The sequence below is a fragment of the Phocoena sinus genome, chromosome X (genome assembly GCF_008692025.1).
Source record: "Phocoena sinus isolate mPhoSin1 chromosome X, mPhoSin1.pri, whole genome shotgun sequence".
NCBI classification, from domain to species: domain Eukaryota; kingdom Metazoa; phylum Chordata; class Mammalia; order Artiodactyla; family Phocoenidae; genus Phocoena; species Phocoena sinus.
Genome location: NC_045784.1, coordinates 13,529,213 through 13,542,535, shown reverse-complemented (window position 1 = coordinate 13,542,535; position 13,323 = coordinate 13,529,213). Strand labels below are relative to the sequence as shown.

Below are 13,323 nucleotides of genomic sequence, written 5' to 3'. Positions count from 1 at the left end.
GAAATAGCTGAGTAGGTGGAAAGAGTCAGAATGAGAGAATGAAGTAGACACAGGGCAATGGTTAATAGTAATTAGTAAATATCAAAAGCACATAAGGATAAGACATACTCAATGTGGTGCTAGAGGTAAGGTGGGCAAAGTGAAAGTAAATGATCCAGTGATTCTTCAAGAGTTGTTTGATCAAGTTGACTGGAAAATAAGGCAACAGTGTGCTCTGTGAGCTACATCATAAAGATGAAGGTCAAAGACTGAAAGCTGTGTTTAAAATCCCCATCAGTTTCATGGCCAGCAGGCAGTTCAACAGTCATCCCTGTCAAAACCATTAGCCATGAACCTTATTAAACAGTGAGGCAGTCACCTTTAGCAAACCGCTTGTTCAAAAGTAAAACCAGCCGTAGATGGCCACGGATTACCTTCAGCAGTGCTTGACTTTTCTCGTAGTTGCAAGACAACGTTCATGGAAAATGGAGGAAAGCCTACTCCACTGTGTATCAGTCCAGTAGCCCTCTGTTCTGAACTACGTGATAAGAAAAGCCCTGGACTCTTGTTTGAGTTTCTAAAACCTCAGGAGATCATACTGGAGTGGTTAAGACATACCTATTTGTTCAATCTCATTTCAGAATTTCTGGAGCCATCAGATAAGTGCAACTTTTTTTCCACATTATAAACAGTAAATATTTTTTTCCAATTATAAAGATGTCACATGATTATTGAAAAAAATGAAAGGTATAAGAAACTTCAGAGAAGCACGACCATCCTCTACCCCACCATAATCAATCCAGTCACCCAAGGGCCAAGCCACCAAAGAGCAAGCATACATTATGAAAACCAGGATCTAAGGCAAACAAATAGAGTCTTTGATAAAATCAGGCCAGTAACTTCCTGTTTTGTCTAAGCTCCAACTTACCCCTTTCCTTTCTCATCCTGTTTATTAAGGCTTGAATATCCTTGACTCCTTTCTTCCCTTCCAAATCTCCTCCTCCTTGACTATGCCTATCTGGATTGATTTTTTGCTTCTCTATTATCCGCTAAATTCAAGAATTCATTTCTATAATGTCTTGTTTTCTAATTTTTTAATAATTGTATGTCCTATCTCACCTTACTCTTTAAGGGCAGAGGAAATCCATTACACAGTTTTTATACCTGTCCTAGTAAGCAGTGAACAGCCAGACACATAGTAGGTGCTAAAGAAGTATCTAGGGCTAATGCCGAAAGTGTTTTAGTGAATAGTTGCATGGGAAAATGTAATAGTCAAACCATCCAGACCTATGCACACACAAAAAAACTATAGCCGCACCATCCAGTATGGTAGCCACTAACCATAATGGGCTCCTGGAATTGTGGCTAGTATGCATTGAGATGTACTGTACATGTAAAACACTACACACTGGATTTTGAAGACTTAGTATACAAAAAAAGAATATAAAATATCTCAGGATTTTAAAAGTTGATTACTTATTGAAATGATAATATTTTGGATATGTTGAGTTAAATAAAATATATTATTAGAATGAATTTCACCTCTTTTTACCTCTTTAAATGTGCTACTAGAAAATGTAAGATTATATACATGGCTTGTTTTATATATATAAAACAATGGCTATCCTATATGGCAACAAAATGTAATGTTTGAGGTCATTCTTTCCACAGGGCAGAAATTCATTAGATTTCTACTAGACAAAATTAATATGCATTTCAATGGATAGCAATTAATTTGCATTACTTACAGTTTTCTACAACTTCTACCCTTACAGAGTTGTAAAATAGCCTCATCAATGTAATGGCATTCAATCAAAGGTGCACACCCCTATAGAATTAATACTGGGAGGGTCAGCTGGAAAATACCCAACACTCCACTGAAAGGACATTCAGTTATCTTTTGCCCATTTCCAAGTCTTCAACAAGTTTTCCTAAGAGCATCTTTGTATATTCTTTTGTTACTGTCCTAAGTGATTGTAATAGGATTATTTTTTCTAGTTAATATGGACAAAATATATTTGCACAATGCACACTTAAGCCAGACACCAATGCTTTAGGAATTATGAGGTCCCCAATAATAAAGTTAAAATGTTAGGAGTAAGGCAAATATTTTTGGAAATGTATAGAATAGAATCAAACACATTTGGATGATTGAAAATATTAGAATTAAGTAATAGCATTTTGTCATGATCCCTTAGCTTATCATACTGTTGTTGAAAGGAACACAATTATAATTGAATGGAAGCCAGATTCTTTTCTACTTTTTAATTAGCTGCAAACAAAACCTGGCTGTTGGTTGACTGGATTTAGTACAACTTTTTCATTCCTTAGTTTTGATTTTTCAAAGTGCTATTTTTAAAGGAAATCAATTCTTCTTCTGTTTAAATAAAAGGACTTTTGAGACAGACTCGGAAAAAACGGTGGAGCACTCTTTTTAGAATTCTGTATTTATTCACTTTGCTATGGAGATTGGCAAAAATTAATTAGTGGATGTCTGTTGAGAAATGGAACCCACAACCTACGAAGTAGGTAGGAAAAGTTGAACTTTTTTTTTTGGGGGGGGCTTAAAATCAGAAATTTATTTTCTCACAATTCTAAGAAGCTAGAAGCCTGAGATCAAGGTGTGGGCAGCGTTGGTTTCTCCTGAGGCCTCTGTCCTTGGCTTGTAGATGGCCATCTTCTCTCTGTGTCTTCACACGTGGACCTCTGTGTGTTGTGTCGCTGTCCTAATCTCCTCCTCTTATAAGGACACCAGACATAAAGGATTAGGGCCCATCCTAACAACCTCAGATAACCTTGATCAGCTCTTTAAAGACTCTATTTCCAAATACAGTTACATTCTCATCTACTGGGGGTTAGGACTTCAACATACAATTTTGGAGGGACACCATTAGGCCATAACAGTTTACCCTCTCGCCCCCAAAACCATGTCCTTCTCACATGCAAAATACAGTCACCCCATCCCAACATCCCCCCAAATCTTAACACATTCCAACATCAACTCTTTTTTTTTTCCACACATACACACTGTATTTCATTTTTACAAGGGATAAATAAACCGACACCAAGCATTGTAAGTGGATGACCACAACAGAAGCAACAATGATTGCAATTACCAAACACGAAACACACTCACACTATGTCATAATATTGACATTCAGTCCAGGAATCCTCCACGGTAACAGCTCCTTTACTTTGCAGTGAAAATTGATCTGTATATTTTTTGCCTCTGAGTCCTTGTGGGATTTTTAAATTACTATTCAAACAGAAAGTCACAAAAATTATAATCATCCCCATCAGTTCACTCAGTCCCATGTAATTAATTTTTTTTCATCTTGATCTTTTGTTAGCACTTTTATGAATTCATCAGTTTTCCATTAGAGTTCTGAAAATGCTTATTCGTTCAGTTCAGCAGTATAGTCAGTTACCAGAAACCTGTACTTGTCAGTGTCTTTTCCGTGAATTCCTTGAAGATGAAACCCTTTCATACGAACATTTTTGCAAAAGCGTCAGAGTACACCCAGAACTGTCTGTAAATGACAAAAGACTTAAAAATGACCACGGTTAAAGATTTGATGAAAGTTCATAATGATGCAATTGACAAGGAAATTTCGTTATTTCTGAGATATACATTTTAAAGTAATAACTAGAATTATGACTTATAACATTATACCAGAACATACAAGATTTTTAGAAATTTCATGTAGTGTCTGAAACATTTATATTAACATATTTCCATACAAATAACCCAAAGAAAGTTTAGTATTAGTTGTTGTTTGTTTGTTTGTTTATACTGCAGGTTCTTATTAGTCATCAATTTTATACACATCAGTGTATACATGTCAATCCCAAACACCCAATTCAGCACACGACCATCCCCACCCCACTGCGGTTTTTCCCCCTTGGTGTCCGTGTTTGTTCTCTACATCTGTGTCTCAATTTCTGTCCTGCAAACCGGTTCATCTGTACCATTTTTCTAGGTTCCACATACATGGGTTAATATACGATATTTGTTTTTCTGTTTCTGACTTACTTCACTCTGTATGACAGTCTCTAGATCCATCCATGTCTCAACAAATGATTCAATTTCGTTCCTTTTTATGTCTGAATAATATTCCATTGTATATATGTACTACAACTTGTTTATCCATTAGTCTGTTGATGGACATTTAGGTTGCTTCCATGACCTGGCCATTGTAAATAGTGCTGCAGTGAACATTGGGGTGCATGTGTCTTTTTGAATTATGGTTTTCTCTGGGTATATGCCCAGTAGTGGGATTGCTGGATCATACGGTAATTCTATTTTTAGTTTTTTAAGGAACCTCCATACTGTTCCCCATAGTGGCTGTATCAGTTTACATTCCCACCAACAGTGCAAGAGGGTTCCCTTTTCTCCACAGCCTCCCCAGCATTTGTTTGTAGATTTTCTGATGATGTCCATTCTAACTGGTGTGAGGTGATACCTCATTGTAGTTTTGATTTGCATTTCTCTAATAATTAGTGATGTTGAGCAGCTTTTCATGTGCTTTTTGGCCATATGTGTGTCTTCATTGGAGAAATGTCTATTTAGGTCTTCTGCCTATTTTTGGATTGGGTTGTTTGTTTCTTTAATATTGAGCTGCATGAGCTGTTTATATATTTTGGAGATTAATCCTTTGTCCGTTGATTCATTTGCAAATATTTTCTCCCATTCTGAGGGTTGTCTTTTCGTCTTGTTTATGGTTTCCTTTGCTGTGCCAAAGCTTTGAAGTTTCATTAGGTCCCATTTATTTATTTTTGTTTCCATTACTCTAGGAGGTGGATTAAAAAAGATGTTGCTGTGATTTATGTCAAACAGTGTCCTTCCTATGTTTTCCTCTAAGAGTTTTATAGTGTCCAGTCTTACATTTAGGTCTCTAATCCATTTTGAGTTTATTTTTGTGTATGGTGTTAGGGAGTGTTCTAATTTCATTCTTTTACATGTAGCTGTCCAGTTTTCCCAGCACCACTTATTGAAGAGACTGTCTTTTCTCCATTGTATATCTTTGCCTCCTTTGTCATAGATTAGTTGACCATAGATGTGTGGGTTTATCTCTGGGCTTTCTATCTTGTTCCATTGATCTATGTTTCTGTTTTTGTGCCAGTACCATATTGTCTTGATTACTGTAGCTTTGTAGTATAGTCTGAAGTCAGGGAGTCTGATTCCTCCAGCTCCATTTTTTTCCTTCAAGACTGCTTTGGCTATTTGGGGTCTTTTGTATCTCCATACAAATTTTAAGATGATTTGTTCTAGTTCTGTAAAAAATGCCATTGGTAATTTGATAGGGATTGCATTGAATCTGTAGATTGCTTTGGGTAGTATAGTCATTTTCACAATACTGATTTTTCCAATCCAAGAACATGGTATATCTCTCTATCTGTTGGTATCATCTTTAATTTCTTTCATCAGTGTCTTATAGTTTTCTGCATACAGGTCTTTTGTCTCCCTGGGTAGATTTATTCCTAGGTATTTTATTCTTTTTGTTGTGGTGATAAATAGGAGTGTTTCCATAATTTCTCTTTCAGATATTTCATCATTAGTGTATAGGAATGCAAGAGATTTCTGTGCATTAATTTTGTATCCTGCAACTTTCCCAAATTATTTTTTTTTCGTGAGATGATATCTCATTGAGTTATTTTTTTTTAACATCATTATTGGAGTATAATTGCTTTACAATGGTGTGTTAGTTTCTGCTTTATAACAAAGTGCCTCAGTTATACATATACATATGTTCCCATATCTCTTCCCTCTTGCATCTCCCTCCCTCCCACCCTCCCTATGCCACCCCTCTAGGTGGTCACAAAGCACCGAACTGACCTCCCTGTGCTATGTGGCTGCTTCCCACTAGCTATCTATTTTACGTTTTTTGTTTTTTGTTTTTTTTTTTTTAACCATATTCTTGATTAGCTCTACTAGTTTTTCTGGTGGCATTTTTAGGATTCTCTATGTATAGTATCATGTCATCTGCAAACAGTGACAGTTTTACTTCTTCTTTTCCAATTTGTATTCCTTTTATTTCTTTTTCTTCTCTGATTGCCATGGCTAGGACTTCCATAACTATGTTGAATAATAGTGGCGAGAGTGGACATGTTGTCTCATTCCTGACCTTAGAGGAAAGGCTTTCAGTTTTTCACCATTGAGAATGATGTTTGCTGTGGGTTTGTCATATACGGCCTTTATTATGTTGAGGTAGGTTCCCTCTATGCTCACTTTCTGGAACGTTTTTATCATAAATGGGTGTTAAATTTTGTCAAAAGCTTTTTCTGCAACTATTGAGATGTTCATACGGTTTTTATTCTTCAATTTGTTAGTATGGTGTATCACATTGATTGATTTGTATATATTGAAGAATCCCTTGGATAAATCCCACTTGATCATGGTGTATGCTCCTTTTAATGTGTTGTTGGATTCTGTTTGCTAGTATTCTGTTGAGGATTTTTGCACCTATATTCATCAGTGATATTGGTCTGTAATTTTCTTTTTTTGTAGTATCTTTGTCTGGTTTTGGTATCAGAGTGATGGTGGCCAAATAGAATGAGTTTGGGAGCATTCCTTCCTCTGCAATTTTTTGGAAGAGTTTGAGAAGGATGGGTGTTAGCTCTCCTCTAAATGTTTGATAGAAATCACCTGTGAAGCCATCTGGTTCTGGACTTTTGTTTGTTGGAAGATTTTTAATCACAGTTTCAATTTCATTACTTGTGATTGGCCTGTTCCTATTTTCTATTCCTGGTTCAGTCTTGGAAGGTTATACCTTTCTAAGAATTTGTCCATTTCTTCCACGTTGTCCATCTTATTGGCATAGAGTTGCTTGTAGTAGTCTCTTAGGATGCTTTGTATTTCTGCAGTGTCTGTTGTAACTTCTCCTTTTTCATTTTTAATTTTATTGATTTGAGTCTTGTCCCTCTTTTTCTTTATGAATCTGGCTAATGGTTTATCAGTTTTGTTTATCTTCTCAAAGAACCAGCTTTTAGTTTTATAGATCTTTGCTATTGTTTTCTTTGTTTCTATTTCATTTATTTCTGCTCTGGTCTTTATGATTTCTTTTCTTGTGCTAACTTTGGGTCTTGTTTGTTCTTCTTCTTCTAGTTCCTTTAGGTGTAAGGTTAGTTTATTTGAGATTTTTCTTGTTTCTTGAGGTAGGCTTGTATAGCTATAAACTTCCCTGTTCGAACTGCTTTTGCCGCATCCGATAGGTTTTGGAATGTCGTGTTTTCTTTGTCGTTTGTCTCTAGGTTTTCTTTTTTTTTTTTTTTTTTTGCTACGCGGGCCTCTCACTGTTGTGGCTTCTCCTGTTGCGGAACACAGGCTCCGGACGCATAGGCCCAGTGGCCATTGCTCACAGGCCCAGCCACTCCGCGGCATGTGGGATCCTCCTGGACCGGGGCACGAACCCGTGTCCCCTGCATCGGCAGGCAGACTCTCAACCACTGCGCCACCAGGGAAGCCCTCTAGGTATTTTTTGATTTCCTCTTTGATTTCTTCAGTGATCTCTTGGTTATTTAGTAACGTATTGTTTAGCTTCCATGCGTTTGTGTTTTTTCCCTGTAATTCATTTCTAATCTCATAGCATTGTGGTCAGAAAAGATGCTTGATATGATTTTAATTTTCTTAAACTTACTGAGGCTTGATTTGTGACCCAAGATGTGATCTATCCTGGAGAATGTTCTGTGCGCAGTTGAGAAGAAAGTGTAATCTGCTGTTTTTGGATAGAATGTCCTATAAATATCAATTCAATCTATCTGGTCTATTGTGTCATTTAAAGCTTCTTTCCTTATTTATTTTCATTTTGGATGATCTGTCCATTGGTGTAAGTGAGGTGTTAAAGTCTCCCACTATTACTGTGTTACTGTTGATTTCCTCTTTTATAGCTGTTAGCAGTTGCCTTATGTATTGAGGTGCTTCTATATTGGGTGCATATATAATTGTTATATCTTCTTCTTGGATTGATCCCTTGATCATTATGTAGTGTCCTTCCTTGTTTCTTGTAACATTGTTTATTTTGAAGTCTGTTTTATCTGATATGAGTATAGCTACTCCAGCTTTTTTCTGATTTCCATTTGCATGGAATATCTTTTTCCATCCCCTCACTTTCAGTCTGAATGTGTCCCTAGGTCTGAAGTGGGTCTCTTGTAGACAGCATATATATGGGTCTTGTTTTTGTATCCATTCAGCCAGCCTGTGTCTTTTGGTTGGAGCCTTTAATCCATTCACGTTTAAGGTAATTATCGATACGTATGTTCCTATAACCATTTTCTTAATTGTTTTAGGTTTGTTTTTGTAGGTCCTTTTCTTCTCTTGTGTTTCCCACTTAGAGAAGTTCCTTTAGCGTGTGTTGTAGAGCTGGTTTGGTGGAGCTGAATTTTCTTAGCTTTTGCTTGTCTGTAAAGCTATTGATTTCTCCATCGAATCTGAATGAGATCCTTGCCGGGCAGAGTAATCTTGGTTGTAGTTTCTTCCCTTTCATCACTTTAAGTATATCATGCCACTCCCTTCTGGATTGTAGAGTTTCTGCTGAGAGATCAACTGTTAACCTTATGGGAGTTCCCTTGCACGTTATTTTTTGTTTTCCTCTTCCTGTTTTCAATAATTTTTCTTGGTCTTTAATTTTTGCCAATTTGATTACTATGTGTTTCAGTGTGTTTCTCCTTGGGTTTATCCTGTATGGGACTCGCTGTGCTTCCTGGACATGGGTGGCTATTTCCTTTCCATTTTAGGGAAGTTTTCGACTATAATCTCTTCAAATATTTTCTCTGGTCTTTTCTCTCTCTCTTCTCCTTCTAGGACCCCTATAATGCGAATGTTGTTGCGTTTAATGTTGTCCCAGAGGTCTCTTAGGCTGTCTTCATTTCTTTTCATTCTTTTTTCTTTATTCTGGTCCGCCGCAGTGAATTCCACCATTCTGTCTTCCAGGTCACTTATCCGTTCTTCTGCCTCAGTTATTCTGCTATTGATTCCTTCAGTGTAGTTTTCATTTCAGTTATTGTATTGTTTATCTCTGTTTGTTTGTTCTTTAATTCTTCTAGGTCTTTGTTAAACATTTCTTGCATCTTCTCAGTCTTTGCCTCCATTCTTTTTCTGAGGTCCTGGATCATCTTCACTATCATTATTGTGAATTCCTTTTCTGGAAGGTTGCCTATCTCCACTTCATTTAGTTGTTTTTCTGGGGTTTTATCTTGTTCCTTCATCTGGTACATAGCCTTCTGCCTTTTCATCTTGTCTATCTTTCTGTGAATGTGGTTTTTGTTCCACAGGCTGCAGGACTGTAGTTCTTCTTGCTTCTGCTGTCTGCCCTCTGGTGGATGAGGCTATCTAAGAGGCTTCTGCAAGTTTTCTGATGGGAGGGACTGGAGGTGGGTAGACCTGGGTGTTGCTCTGGTGGGCAGAGCTCAGTAAAACTTTAATCCACTTGACTGCTGATGGGTGGGGCTGGGTTCCCTCCATGTTGGTTGTCTGGCCTGAGGCAACCCAACACTGGAGCCTACCTGGGCTCTTTGTTGGGGCTAATGACAGGCTCTGGGAGGGCTCATACCAAGGAGTACTTCCCAGAACTCTTCTGCCAGCGTTCTTGTCCCCATGGTGATCCACAGCCACCCCCCACCTCTGCAGGAGACCCTCCAACACTAGCAGGTAGGTCTGGTTCAGTCTCCCCTGGGGTCAGTGCTCCTTCCCCTGGGTCCCAATGCACACACTACTTTGTGTGTGCCCTCCAAGAGTGGAGTCTCTGTTTCCCCCAGTCCTGTCGAAGTCCTGCAATCCTTTCCCACAAGGCTTCAAAGTTTGATCCTCTAGGAATTCCTCCTCCCGTTGCTGGACCCCCAGGTTGGGAAGCCTGACGTGGGGCTCAGAACCTTCACTCCAGTGGGTGGACTTCTGTGGTATAAGTGTTCTCCAGTCTGTGAGTCGCCCACCCAGCAGTTATGGGATTTGATTTTACTGTGATTGCGCCCCTTCTACCGTCTCATTGTGGCTCCTCCTTTGTCTTTGGATGTGGGGTATCTTTTTTGGTGAGTTCCAGTGTCTTCTTGTCAATGATTGTCCAGCAACTAGTTGTGATTCTGGTGTTCTCGCAAGAGGGAGTGAGGGCACGTCCTTCAACTCCGCCATCTTGGTTCCTCTCCAAAAGTTGAACTTTTGATATTGTGATTTCTAAAATTTAAAAAAATACATATATAAGGAACAATTTTTATTTTAATGATCCATTTAAACCTGTCTTAGTCCAAAAAGGATTACAGATGGCTGAGAAGGGATTATCAGTGATAAATTTAATTTCAGGTACTGTTAAAACATCCAAAATTTTAAGTAGATGATTATCCCCCAGACCTGGCTCCTCCAATCTTGATTTAATATTTGGGATGTCTTCCCTCTCCTACTCTGGCTCAGATCCACACCGTTCACAGAAGTTTGGTGATGGTGGTGTAGGGCAAGGGAGGGACAGGCAACTTCCACTCCTACCTACCACAATTCCCCCTTTCTCTGTGCCCGGGGCTCTGGCTCAGTTCACCTGGACTGGAATGGTCTTGGAATTGAGGGCAAGTGTTTGTGTTAGTTATTAGGAGCCAAAGGACTAAATCAGCTTGAGGCTTTGCTTTTCTGCTTACCTCTTCCATGTCAAGCTTTCATGCAGAAATTGGCCTGGAAGTTCCCCACTGTGTTTTCATATCTGCAACGGTTTGAGACGTCATTTAAATAACAAAATATTAAATACAACTTTAAAAAAATATATATTTATTTATTCATTTTGGCTGTGCCTGGTCTTAGTTGCGGCCTGTGGGATCTAAGGTGCAGTATGCAGGATCTCGTTCCCTGACCAGGGATTGAACCTGGGCCCCCTGCATTGGGAGCAGGAGTCTTGCCCAACTGGACCACCAGGGAAGTCCCTACATCCAATTCTTAAAGCTTATTTCGATTAATGTTATGACTGAATGTCCATCAAACAATTCTGCAAAAATTAGAATTACATATAATCTAATCACTATTAAAACTGTATAACATTGGTGGGGATAAACCATTATAAAGGTTTTCTTAAATGTATCCACTTAATGCATTTTCCCAGTAGTCAGTTTTATTGTCAATCCCTTTCCCTATTTATTTATTTGAAAGATTTTAATCATTGCTTTTTAACATAAAATTCATAGTATTATCAGTCATTATTATTGTGGTATTTCACTCTTGTACTAGGAAATATGGATTTGTATACCTTTGGAGAAATGTCTATTTAAATCCTTTGTCCACTTTAAAATCAACATATTTGCCTTTTTATTATTGAGTTGTAAGAGTTCTTTACATATTCTGGTTACCAGTCCCTTCTTAGATACACGATTTGTAAAAAATATTCTCCAGTTCTGTGGGTTGTCTTTTGACTTTCTTGATTTGTAGCACAAAAGTTTTAAATTTTAATGAAGTCCAATTTATCTTTTTTTTTCTTTTGTTATTTATGCTTTTGCTGTCAGATCTACAAAACCATTTCCTACAGGTAATTAGCTTTCAATGTCTCCTAAAGGACATAGAAGAGCCTGAGTAAGCACTTGCAATAATGATGTGATTGTGTGTGTGTTTTAAGTAGATTTTATTTTTTAAACTGGTTGTAGGTTCACAGCAAAATTGAGTGGAAAGTACAGAGATTTCCCATAGACCCCCTCTCCCCGACATGCCCAGCCTCCCCCATGATCAACATCCCCCACCAGAGAGGAATATTTGTTACCATCATTGAACTTGCACTGACCCATCATCATCACCCAAAGTCCATAGTCCACACTGTGGTTCACTCGGTGTTGTACATTCTATGGATTTTGACAAATGTATAATGACATGTATCCATCATTATAATATCATGCAGAATATTTTCACTGCCCTAAAAATTCTCTGTGCTCCACCTATTCATCCTTCCCCCTTGTCCCCAACTCCTGGCAACCACTGATCTTTTTACTGTCTCCATAGTTTTGCCTTTTTCAGAATGTCATATAGCTGGAATCATATAGTATGTAGCCTTTTCAGACTGGCTTCCTTCACTTAGTAATATGTATTTAAGCCTCCTCCGTATCTTTTCATGGCTTGATAGCTCATTCCTTTTTAGTGTGACTAATATTCCATTGTTCGGATGTTCCACAGTGTATCCATTCACCTACTGAAGGACATCTTGGTTGCTTCAGAGTTTTAGCAATTATGAATAAAGCTGCTATAAACATCTGTGTGCAGGTTTTTGTGTGGACATAAGTTTTCAAATACTTTGGGTAGATACCAAGGAGTATTGCTGGATTGCTTGGAGAGTATGTTAGTTTTGTAAGAAACTGACAAACTGTCTTCCAAAGAGGCTGTACCATTTTGCACGTCCACCAGCAATACATGCGAGTTCATGTTTTTCTTCCTCACCAGCATTTGGTGTGGTTGGTATTCTGGATTTTGACCATCCTAATAGGTGTGTAGTGGTATCTCACTGTTGTTTTAATTTGCAATTCCCTAAAGACATAGGATGTTGAACATCTTTTCTTATGCTTGTTTGCCATATGTCTATCTCCTTTGGTGAGGCGTCTGTTCAGATCTATTGCCCATTTGTTAATTGGGTTGTTCATTTTCTTATCATTGGGTTTTAAGTGTTCTTTGTATATTTTGGATAACAGTCTTATCTGAGATGTCTTTTGCAAATATTTTCTCCCAGGCTGTGGCTTGTCCTCTCATTCTCTTGACTGTTGTTTCGCTGAATCATTCACTTCACATTCATTTATTGAGCATCTACTGTGCTCCAGGTTCTCCACAAGGCTCTGGAGATATAAAAGTGATTTAGATATTATCTTGCTGTTAGGTACTCTTAGCCTAATGGAGGAGAAGGACAAGTAAATAGGTGACTAGAACATTCTTCTAAGAAGCAGTCTCAGGCTTCTTGAAGAGGATGCTGAGACATAAAGAAGGAAAAGGATTTGACATCAGGCAAAGGTGGTCAGGGCCTGCCGGTGCAGAGAACACTTTATGACGATGACATAGTAAGTTATGGTCAATATGATCATTAGCTACTACTGTTATGGCAGTGGTTTATCTACGCCAAAGGTAGACGAACTATGGCGGAAGGCCAAATCTGGCCTGCCACCTGCTTTTATAAGTAAATGGACACATTCACGCTCATTCATTCACTGAGTGCCTGAGGCTACTTCTGTGGAACAGTGGCAGAGTAGTTTTAACAGTCAGTCTGGCCTGCAAAGCCTCAAATATTTCCTATCAGACGCTTTACAGAAAGAGTTTTCTCACCCCCGCTCTAGGCAGAAATTTATCGGAAAAGGCTTATACCCAGCCCCTGTTTTTGTTTTTTTTTTAGCATTGCTAATTTGGATGCA

The 13,323-nt window shown here is 38.2% G+C and overlaps 1 non-coding gene across 1 annotated transcript; it reads right to left on the bottom strand.

The window, feature by feature from the left end:
• Positions 1–10,797: 10,797 nt before the first annotated feature.
• On the bottom strand, positions 10,798–10,870 carry TRNAW-CCA. The gene has a single exon. It is a non-coding gene; the product is annotated as a tRNA-Trp (tRNA).
• Between the last annotated feature and the right edge of the window lie 2,453 nt (positions 10,871–13,323).